The 12,518-nt window shown below is 34.5% G+C and overlaps 1 long non-coding RNA gene across 1 annotated transcript in view; it reads left to right on the plus strand.

Moving 5' to 3' along the window:
• The first annotated feature begins 405 nt into the window (after positions 1–405).
• LOC139769535 (uncharacterized) overlaps positions 406–12,518 on the plus strand; it is a 103,652-nt gene continuing 91,539 nt past the window's right edge. Inside the window, exon 1 of the long non-coding RNA XR_011717587.1 lies at positions 406–449. This is a non-coding gene — a long non-coding RNA (uncharacterized lncRNA). The remainder of the gene's footprint in view (positions 450–12,518) is intronic.

A 12,518-nucleotide genomic window follows, 5' to 3' on the forward strand; every position in this document is an offset into this window, starting at 1 on the left:
ATTGAGAGACGACGACGTATCTCCGTATCTTAAAAATAAATTTTCACATTTGGACTTTGCGTCGCAATATCTCCGCTCGTAGGGCACGTAGCGGAAAATATTATAGGAGATACCCCCCCAAAGTCGACCCCAAGCTATCGATCAAGCCTACTTAGAACTTGATCCGTTCACTCGTTATCGAGATCTCAACATCTTGGGTACTCGCAACCCGTCGCGTCGCGTAAAAGAGTCACGGTCGGTCTCGCTCCGCGTGTACTTGACACGAGACACTACCGTGTCTCTTGATATCTTATTTTTACAAATTCATTTATAGTAATTAATCGCTTATTTTTAATGATTAATATTGATTTAGGTATGTGGGCAACTTGGATCATGCTGTGTCGGAAGATTTATTGTGTGCTTTGTTTTCGCATATCGGCAGCGTTACAAGTTGCAAGATCATCAGAGAGGTAAGTCTGCAGTTGTCTCATTTGCCTTAACAATTTAACTAATATTTATGTGAAGTATAGTCTTTAAAAAATCGTGTTATAATTAAATATAAAATATCTTAAAGTATTGTGGATTAGTAGCTTATAGATAAATATCGTACATTATAATAGCATGTTGTAGACTTTTTGAAATAATGTTGGACACTTTCCACTTATATCGGCACAATCGATTTTGATCCATCAAAGTTACACCTGCGAATGATTGTGGCCATTTACATGATATGCTATCATGGTCGGGAAGCGGGCCGAGACAAGCCAGTTTCTCTCTTGTGATCTGCGAGCTCCACCCTCAAAGATCATACCGTTTGCACGAAAGCCCGCATTAAAGCAGGCAGTTCTGTCGTTATATCGATAGTCGCGAGTTGTAGGTGAATATACATCTTACTCAACGTTACTGCATTAATAGTCGCTTAGCTTTCGGAACGTAATATGATCTCTTCATTCTCTGGAATATTAGTGTGGTGATATGTTAATTTAATTTCTTTAATTATTTTTTATTTAAAAGCAATTAATAGTTTTTATTTTAATTTCTATTTTGCTATAAAAATATGTATAGTAATTAAAAACAAGATAAATGTAAAAGAAAGATATTTTCTATAAATAAATTATTAATAAATGAAGTAAGGAATAAGAGATATGTTGTAAAGAAATGGATATGTTCTTTGGATAGCAATTCCACAAACTGATATATTACTTTTCTGAGAGTTAAGTACGATTTTAAGAAAATTAATAAAATTATGAGATATTTTGCTAGAGATTCAAATTAATAAATTTTCATCAAGATATTATAACAATTTAGCACATTTTAAATCTTAAACTATAAAATTAATCTGTAACAATGTATACATTTTGCTTCTTTTTCATTTTTATTCTTATTAAAAATTTAAATAAAGGATTATAAGAATAATTTGACTAAATAATTTGTTAATTTAATGTATCTTCTCTTGATTTATAAGATTATGACAAAATAATAATAATAATAAATATAACCAACATTTTCAAAGAACATTAATCATTTGAAAAAGACGTTAACGTGACAAATTGAGAGATAACAATCTTTGAGTAAAACTAGGATTTAGCAATCTATCAGCAAAAGGATAATCAGCAGGTTATTTAAAGAAATAATAACATTTTGCCGAAGCACGTCCACGTATGCGCTTACATGAATGCATGAAAATAACAGTCAGACTGAAACGTAAACGCCCACAAATGTAATTACGGAACAGTGCGGACATAGCAAATGCGCGAGGGCATCAAACACAGAGGTTTGTACACTTTTCTCCTTGATTCTTGTAAAATTTAACCTCTCACTTACTTCTCTCCATCTCTCTCTCAGGTCGTTATATATTATTTTCTTTCTATACTGGTTAGTTGCATGCACCAACGAGATATACGCTCGTTGCACGATGCGGTTTCGTGCGACGTAACACTTGTTCATCATCCACCTTCGTGTATACGTCACACAAAGTTTTTTTCCCTCATCGTCACTGTTCTTCCCTTGTTTCCTACCGCTCTTTATTTTCCTTCCTTCATTAAGCAGCAAGTATATAAGCGATATGCTGCCTATCACGGAAGATATTATGTGGCTCGAAGTAATATTAGCAAGGTACGTCAGACTCATTTTTTCGTGCGTTATTTACGATTAAAAACATTAAAAGAGTAATTTGCAGAGACTGTGTATAACAAGAATTAAAAAGTTAAAGTTTTATCTTTCATCGCTTTTTTGATAATTTTTAAAGTTTTGACTAAATTTTAATCAGTACTTTGAAAAACGTTGTATATATATATGATAACTAATGTAAATTTCTACGAAAACATTATGTAAAATCGATATTTAATTATACATATATTATGCATATATTAACTCTTATTACTAATAAAAAGTAATAATTTTATACGTGTGTATATACAATATACATATATACACACATGTATATACCAATATTGATACAGAATAAAAAAAAATTCAATCAAAATGCAGATGAATTTCACATGCAAGCTCTTCCTCAGTTGAATAAATAAATATTGCCAGTAAAACCAAATTGTTGATTTTGTTGGCCCCAAAAGAATATTCGCCAATTAAATATTGAAAAAATTGAAACGGCTATTCATTTTTCCCTTTAGTAATAACTGACAAACATCACCAAAACTAATTGATTTAAAAACCAAGACTTCTTGTTCTTAGTTATAAATGATATACTAATAGTTATTAATAATAACATCAAATAGTAAACATTGCATGTATTAATTTTGTTTTAATTCCATTTTGAGACAAATTCTTATTACAATCAGACTTATTATTAGATAACGTATCATAAAACGCGAGCTTATAAAAGTATCAAGGAGATCAGTGCTCAAACAATCATATTTTAAGTCAGCAAAGATGTATAGTATAAGATGTAGAAAAATAAATTCTCTATTAAAATCAAGCTTAATGTAATTACATTATTGAGACAATTTCTATAATATACATAGCGGGGTTGTTATATTCAATTGTGCTTTTTTTCTAATGTAGAAGATATTATTATTTCTGGTCATTCTAAATAATTTATTGCATTATCTGTAAATTATGTTAAAGATTACTGCACTTAATTTATTAAATAATTCCAATAATTATTTTAACGATAATTTTTAAGGAAGTCACTATAAATAAACACTTATTGCAACATGATTAAATCATATGTAACAGATTTTATATATAATAAGGCTATATTGAGCCTTTTAGGATGATTATTGATTACGTCTTAATGAAACTCGGTGAACGGCAAAAAAATTTAACTCGAAGTCCGCAAAGTTTTCTACTACTTGGCATACAGGAGATAATATTTTACTTCCTGATTTGCATGACAAAAAGTGAGAAGAATATAAGCTTTCACTTTTTCTCATATGATCACACGTAACACAATGTTAATTACTAGTGTGAATGATGTTAACGGATTATTCGCTTTCGTTTCAGCAGGTTAAATTTCAATACGCCTATTTGGGATCGTAATGTGACATTTAACATGAATAAATGTTCATCGCACTTTTCATATTTTGTTCTTCAATTTGGTCCAATGCTGAATGCTGGTATCGCACGTATCTGTCACGATCTGTCAGGTAAAAGCGCGGTATCTTTTTGATATCTTCGATATCGGAAATGTGCCTTGATGGTACAATGTCTGTCTAAAATATTTGCCGATAAGTATATAGTATAAAATAGAACGCGTTATAATTATAAGCTATTTAATTAAGAAATTAACGTAAATTATTCAAAAATTAATCTTTAATTTATTAATTTATTTTAAAAAAACACAGTGTTTTTCTTTCTCTTTCTCTTTTAAAGTAATTACGAAATTATATATTTTTTGTATTAAACAAAAAAATAGAAAAAAATTATATAAAAAAACAGAGTACTATATATATTAATGAAAGTATAATTATAAGATCTAATTAGTGGTAAAAAATTATTTAACGGAGAATGTAATTCTGCATCATATTATAGACAAATAAGCGCTGTATTTTCCGTTCGAGTTATTAAAATTGCTATGCAGTTATATACTTGCAACATCGAATCGCCATCGCTGTCATCCTCTACGACGACACCGTCGTTTCGATAGTTAATGTGTATCAATATTTTACGTATTCTGCATAAGCAGCGCGGTAGGTATTTGCGTTTATTAGCTATAAACTCTCTGCAGGTGGGGCTCGCTGCTGCGCGACGGATTTATGGACCGTGCACTTTCCAAGAAAATGACGGTCCGAAGACGAGGCTTTGTGCATAATTTGTGTTGTTGTGGAAAAGTGCTAAACGTGCATTAACATCCGTCTGCACTTTGATATTTGTATGTTACTTAGTAAAATAATTGTCGGAGACTCATCTCCGTGTCAACTTAATTCCATAAACTTGTTTCGCAACAAGAAAATGCAAATCAATTAAAATTAATCGATTTATTTCAGATTATGAAAAAAATGAGGTCAATTTTCAGATCAAACTACAAAATAAAAATAACATGATTTCGAGTTTAATTTAGTTTAGTTTATGTCTCTAGATTTTTAACATTGTTGTTTTTAGCAGCGAAATTTCCCTTTTTAAAAGTCTTTCTTTTTTTAATCATGCTTTTCAACTGAGAGAAATATTCCTCGAACGTTTCAGCAAGATATTTGGAACGCGCTTCGTTCTTCTTAATTGAATTTAGACAGAATGCTCAGGTGCGTCCTTCCATTGTACAACGTACCAGGTGATGCAACTACGCCCCTCTGTCTCGTTATTTCTGATGCTGTATTCCTCTATCTCGTTAATTTACACGCGGCTAAATAAACGGTGTATTTGGATGTACAACCGTGTGATATTAAGATAGCATATACATTTATGTAATAACACTAACAACAAGTAATAATTCATAAATATACACTGCAAATCGAAGTGTTTTAATTAATACACTTTTGTAGTCACTTTTTAAACGTTTAGAAAACGTATTCAATATAAAAACACATAAAGCATTTTTCAAGCGTTAAACGTATAATATAAAACACTAAAACCGAATTAAAATAAAACACTTATCAATCGAAAAAGCGTTTAAACTGTTTAAAGTAAACGTTTAAAAAGTGACTACAAAAAAGTGTATTAATTAAAACACTTCGATTTGCAGTGTATATACGTGCGAAAAAACAATATTGAGATCTTTGATTAGTTTCATAAGACATTGTACTTGCTCTGCTAAAAAATATATTAAATAGCGAAAGATTTTTCATAAATTAATTTAACTTTTGCGCGTGACCGAGTTTTCATTAAATTCTTTTTTACAAGAGCATTATTAATAATATAATTTTATAGAAAAATTTGATATTGTTTTATATAATATATACGTTATATCCGCCATTGAGAATGTTAAGAAATAAAATAGCTTCATATATTATATTTAGGATTGCAAATACATGTCTAATATCAGTTTACTTGAAGCGATAGCAATGCGTCTCTCTCTTTCTCTCTCTCTAAATTTGATACATGCGGCTAAAATTGACATTGTATGTGCTCAGCGTTCATACAGGATGCAGAAAAGATCGTTCATCATTCCGCATAGCGTGCAGTCGGATAGAGAGAACATGGAAAACGTCACAGGAAGTGGATTCTGAGAATACTTTCAAACTATTTTCTTCGCGACGCTATATATAGCAAAAACGCAAAGTGCGGTTGCTTTCGGTACAATTGATCGTTGTGCAACGTAAGTTCTCTTGTACGCATAAATATGATAGCGATATGGAAATTTTACTTAATGCTAGAAAGATGGAAACTTTTAAGAATCCCATTTATCAAAGTTTCACGACGGTTGCAAAGTCTGCGGTAAATTTTATTTTGGAAAACTTTATTTTGCAGAATCGGGCATGCATGTAACGCGCTCCATAGACTCTAGCCTATCTCGATCATTACAAAAATTATAGAAATTGTTATAATTCAAATTTTATTAAAATTATTTACATATCTAGACATTTTTTAAAGAGCACTTTAATATACATATTTTATTTATATAAAATATGCTTCTGTAGTGTTTGTAAATGAATTTGAAATCGTGGCGTTTTGTGAAAACAAGTAAAGTTTATATTGGCGAAATTGTTGTGTAGTATTGTTCTATGTGTTGTGTGGTTTCTAAATATGGTCTCTCTTTTCCAAATATTTATAATATTTTGAATAAATATTGCGAAGTTTACGATGCTGCTGTTATTTGAAAGTTTACGAGAGGTACTTGAACCATCCAAGACACACACCAACGAATGTCTCTAGCACGGGTATATATCGATATTCTCGTTTCGCCAAATGCTCGACATACTCTATGGATGCGAGAGGCTCGCGTGCGCTCTCTTCGACATACTAACTAGGCGAGATCACAGTTAAACAGACGTCGCACGTATTTGCGACATGTGGCGTAAAGTCCGTTTCCATAATTCGAATTAATAGAACGGTGCATCACCGTCGTCGCCATCGCCATCACCGTCGTTGTCACCGCTGCCAGCCTCGAAGTTAAAGGCAGCCTATTCCCGGGAAGCTCTCGGCGCATTTGAGCAAACGAGCCGCGACAGTCGAGCAAAATGCAATTTCGAGGACGAGCGGCGCGGTATGTCGGGGTTTAAAGGCAGAGCACGAAAGGGGGATGGTTTAAGAAGAAGATGAGAAGGAGTGAGGATCAGCGTGTCGTTTCGAGAGCTGCTCGATACATAATAGTACGTAGGGTAACGAGAATTTTATGCGAGAGCACATCGCCTCCCTCTCGCCTTCACTCTTTTCGTTTATTCCTCCTCTCGTCTTTCTTCTTTTGCACCTCCGTTCTTTCTTTCTTTTCTTCCTTCCTTCCTTCCTTCCTGCTTTCTTTCCTTCCTTCCTTCCTTCCTTTTTTTTTCTTCTGCATACATCTTCGTCTTTCACCTCTTGCGGGAAGAATCGTAGTACAGGATGTATCTTGCGGGTAACCGTGACGGACGGGGAAGAAAAGAGAGAATATGTCTCCAATTTCCTAAGTAACTTCTGCTCTTTTGCCCGCTGCATTTTCGCATGCAGACGTACGCTCGCAAAGAAGAGACAAGGATTGAACTTATCGTTGCGTGCGTATATGTACGCACGTATACTTATGTATCTGTGAGGACACACGCATAGCCTCTATTATAACTGTAAAATATAGAATTGGAGGAAGTAATTTTAAAAAATCTACTCAATGATTTCGTAAATATATCTGCATTATCCAGAAACATCGCGTATCATTATTTTGTAAGCTGCGATTGGCAAGAACTTGCTCCCAAAATCTTATACGTTTTTACAGTTTAATTTAATAATAATTTAAATGTTAGATAATTAATGACTGGATAATGCAAAATTTACGTTTCTTTTTTAAAAGAATATTTAATTTTAAAACGACAGAAATTAATTCATACAATTGCTCACATTTTTTCGTTATTACATTTATATTTATAGAAACAATGTATTTATAAAAAGTCTGTTCCAGATTCTGAAAGCCGTCTTTTAAGAAAGTTAGAAAATTTTTATTATTTATTACCGAGCTGAAAGAACTAAAATCTTTTGAATTCCCATCGAACGTGCGAATTTGTAAGACAGATACGCCAATGGCACCATATATACGTCTTTCTTGGTCTAAAGGAACGGAGGTATGTGTACTTCGGGCACGTAGAAAGTCAAACTGGCTAGTAAATTGAGAGTCCGTGCCACAATTTTGGCGAATTTCCAAGGAGGCAAGTCTCTTCCTTGTTCGTTTCGTGAGCGACAATCGTCGTCTAAATTATCCGCGAGTGTCAGTGCAAAAGTCTCGATCGTTAGTGAAAAGTACGATCACGAAATAAACTCAAGATTTTCTTTGTTATTTATTGCTTCGAAGATTAATCTCTTGGATAGTAAAGATTTTCTTATATAGATATATGTATGCACTAGAGTTATAAATATTGCTTTATTAATAATTATATTTTAAGAAGAAAAAAGACAATGATTAAAAGTTATTAAATAGATTAAACAAAAAATGATAGGATGTTCCGCCAACATAGATTAACAATAATAAGAGGTTTTATTTCGACTCAATTGGCTATATACAGTTGAACAAAAACGTTACGACGTTTCGATCCTTGGTTCGGATCCTTATCAAAATAAATAGATTAAGTTTTATATATTACTATGTTATATTATTTGCATAATTAGAATCGATTTACGTAAATTAATCTACAAGATATTATATTTGTATTATATTTTTTTCTCTAGATATGACTTTCAACTTTTCTAAGTTTCATACAAAAACATTTAGTTTCTTCTACTTTTTGTAAAGTAATCCTATTTGAATATTTAGATAAATGCTGTTTGAAAATAATAATATACTATCTCTCAAATTAAAAATTTTATTATTCGCACAACATATAGGATCCCCGTGTTAAAAGGATCATGCGTGCCGCCTGACCTGTCCGACTAACACCACAAAGCACATCTACGTAAGGCTTGGATTTCCATCCTGGGCAATTATTCTGGTAATTAACGTCGACGGGTCATAAGGGTAGCGCGCGCAGCCGAATGGGCTGGGGTCGCCTGAGTTTATTACAAAGATATACGGCACTCGGAGACTCACACTCGTTCGCGTTTTGTATACGCGCGCGATATATACTTTCACGCTTCCGGCGGCTACCCGGAGAATTTCAACTATTTCCGTGGATGATGGACGTTCCTGAAACTGTCCCGGTCGTTTGCGAAGTACCGTTACGGACAAACATGCGACTTAATAATGGGTGCGTTACGCGTAATCTATGTGCAAGTTCCGTCTCGTATGCGATGCATTAATTCACGCTAATTGCTAAAACACCTGTAAAACGTACATAACGAGAACATAGAATGCTCCAGTACAAATACTATCCTTCTTTAGCTATAACTTTTTATGATTTTGTGTTAAAAATCTTATTTCTGAACGTTTGGCATTAAACATTTACAATAGAGAAATATATTGCGTTTAGATAAAAAGTTTTTATCTCAAGGAGGTCAGAAATCGAAATGTGTTAGTATAAAGCGTCATTTTAATGCTATATATGACTGAGCATATGACTATCCAAACTTATGAAGTAACTTGAGACCGAGTAAAGACAACATTCTCTATAGGCAGTATATGCGTGTTTCGATATTTCTAATTAATAAAAAGTCTGCACCATAATAGTAAAAAATCGATATGACTTTTATCACAAATCAACAAATTTAAGATCGCTGTCCCAGTTAAAGAATCGGTTGCTGTTACAAATGGTGACGGCTGCTGAGCGGCCGAACTGTGACGCGCAATATAGCAATAAATCAGGCGAACGAAAAACTATAAGGAGTAAAATAGAAAAAGCTTGTAGAGTAGACTTGGAGACGTGCCAGAGTAACGAGCAGTCACTGGGTGAGCCTGTGGCCTTTGTGGCCTTCGTGGTGCCTCTTCGGTGGCCTTCTCTTCGGTTGCTTTCTCTTCCATCTTTTTCGCTTTCTTCCATTTTCTTCTTCTTTTCTTTTACTACGCGCTGCTACGCCTCATATAGTTCTCCGGTCTTCCTCGTCGATTCTTTCTTCATATATGTTGCCTCGGCTTTCTTGTACCAGCCGTCATTTAAATCTACGTATACATAGTTAACGACGATTCGCATCGTAAATCACGCGACGGCAAATAGTTTATAAGTAATAATCGTTTTCGCGACATTTTTTAACTCGAGTTCGTGACCTTCCATCTAAGTGCTTTGTTCCATCTTCGTTTCACATTCATTCAAGTTTCAATATTAAGATGTCTCTATTTTATTTTCTTATAAATTCTATTTACATGCCTTTGGATCGTGCTTTTGAGGCGTTTGATTTTATTTCAGTGAATGCTGAGACTCACGAAAAGTCAGCATTCCTCGAGAATTTTGTCGTTGCTAGTTAATTATTACTAATAAGGAGAAAGTATACGATTCACAGAATGTTTTGCTTTCACCATTAGCTGATATATTGTTTGATACTTTGTCAAAACATATAAAAAACAGAGGATTAATTTTGTGATTAATATCTTCTTTTTCTTTTCTCTAGTATACGCGCCGCATGCATTATTACATATCCTACTTTTCTGCGTTTCCGTTTCCTGTACTCTCCGCCGGGCCAGAACGATTAATGCAAATTTTATTGCCATATTCCACCAGCACGTATCACGGCGCAATAACTTGGTTTGTCGTTGCCGTTTGCAAGCTGTGCATGCTGACGCGATTAGAATTAATTAATTACATGTCCCTAATTTTTCATAATATCCACCTTGAGCAAGATTCTATAATGAAGTATAATTATTACTAATAATATAATTAGATAAATATTTCTCTAAACTTTTGCTTCATATTTTTTTTAAATTTCAGTCAAAAGTTTCTAAGATAAGTAAAATAGTCTGTCAAACTGCTTCTTTCACTGTCACTAATACTTTCTCTATATTTATCTCTTTAATCTCTGTTTTTAATTTCCTATACTTGATAAGGCGCGTTAGTAAGATTGGAGCGGCGCTCCCAATTACGCTTGAATTTTAAGCAAAATGGTGAGAGCGAATAAGTACGACGATAAATCGTCGAGTATAGTCTCTAGAAAGAGAGACAAAACGTAAAACGTGGCGAGATCGAGGCGAGAAGCGGGAGATCGAGGATATTTGAAAAGGAGGCCGTCACGAAAGTTCAGACACCGAGGAAGATCGACAATCAGGTTTGGGCCACGACTTTCTTCTCGTGTTCCAAACAGGTTTCATCGATGAGGGGTGTTTGACCTTGAGAACTTTGACCATGATCCAGAAACTAATGTAACTTCCTCGTTCATTTACGTTGATCTCACCTCTTATCCCAATTACTTCTTGTCTTTATCAATCGTTTCTTTATATTACTGCATAAAGAATTAAATCAGTAATTACATCGCCTATAGTGTTAAATAAAAATAGTGCGATAGAGATTGTACCTGAACGTAAACGTTTTATATTTATGTAGTGCATGTAAGTGTGTAAAGTCTTTTACAAAGAAGATGATAATGCTGATGAGAAAAAGGATGAATATTCATGAAACAGCAGAAGTAAAGCTAATATAATGGAACATTACCACAACGAGAAGTTGTTGTAACATGTGGTATTGTCTTACTCTATCATATTTTCGTAACAGTTTGAGGGAGCGTCTCATATTCGCAATTTTGCGTAAGTTTGCGAATTCTGGTTCACTAAAATGTAATCCCTTATCTTAACTTTCACTACTCGTTCTACTTATACTTTTGACATCCTAGATACGCATAAATTTCCAAGTTTCCGAAACCATTTAGCAAACTTTCTACATAAAGAATATATACGGTTACATGATTGTTTAATAAGTTAAATTATTAGCCCATTTTTTAAAGTAAACGTTTTGCTTTTAATTTTAAAAGACAGAGCAATTTATATTCATGTATATTAAAAGTCACGATGTTTCCTTTATATCAAAAACTGGTCGTAGAATCCTCTGGATCTATTTTTGTGAGAAAATGTTAGCTCAAATCCATCACAATATCCATAGGTAAAGAAATGTGTGTGTCTTATCGATTATTATTTTACCGTGACACGATTCCTGCGTACATAAAAAGTGATTTTACCCGCTAGGCGCGCAGGGAGAGGTTTGATGGCAGAAAGTGTTTGCCGACATGCCGAATCGATTTCGAATGACGGGAGATCTAGCACCTCGAGCATCCAGGATTCATCTAAACTGGGATCTTTCGATTTAGAGTCTTCTTCCTACGTCACAGGATATGGGATACGGCAGCGTAGTTTCGCTCCCGTGAAGGTTCCTGTTTCCAGAGAAAAAGGGAGTTGAAGGAGGCCCTTTTCGCTTTTCCTGGAATTTTATCTGTCTGGTAGGATACCTCCGTCTTAGGAGGGGTATAAGGGGACGAGGCTATAATACCGGCAGGGGTAAGATAAGACAAGACGTGGAGAGGAGTTCGTCCGTCACTGCAGCGAAATTCCGTCCGCAATCTCTGAAGGAATCTTTGGTATCCCAGCAGCCAACGGCTGTACAGCCCTCCTGTATACAGTCTTGTTCCCTCCTATCCTCATCGCAGTCTCGTGAGCTTCGGTATAGGACACGCGAGGAGAGCCGCCAACGCGCGGGACGGACAGAGGAGTAAGAAAACGAAAAGACAAATGAGGAAATGTGGAACTTCGTCGACTCGACCGGACAGGGATGCGGGGAGGAAACTGATAAAGTAATAGTTTCATTTTATGACGAGGAAACGGCCCGGGAAATATGTGCAGCCCGAATGAGGACTCATCCTCGTTGGCTGGCTCGAATCTCCAGCGGGCATCGACTCGTCGGCTACGCTACAACGCTTTTTCATCATTCTAAGCGAGAGACGGCATGTGTAGCTAGTACCTTCGAGGGTCAATATAACACGACGATCATAACGATCATAACGATCACACGATGATATCAGAGTAAAAAATCTACGCAAAAATATGAAAAAAATTACGAGAAGAGATGCGACGACAAAGCACGAATTTTAATTAAATATCGATATCGTATTAAATT

This window comes from Temnothorax nylanderi, unplaced genomic scaffold (assembly GCF_030848795.1).
Source record: "Temnothorax nylanderi isolate EJ_2023f unplaced genomic scaffold, tnyl_v1.0 TNYL_tig0023_pilon, whole genome shotgun sequence".
Classification (NCBI taxonomy): domain Eukaryota; kingdom Metazoa; phylum Arthropoda; class Insecta; order Hymenoptera; family Formicidae; genus Temnothorax; species Temnothorax nylanderi.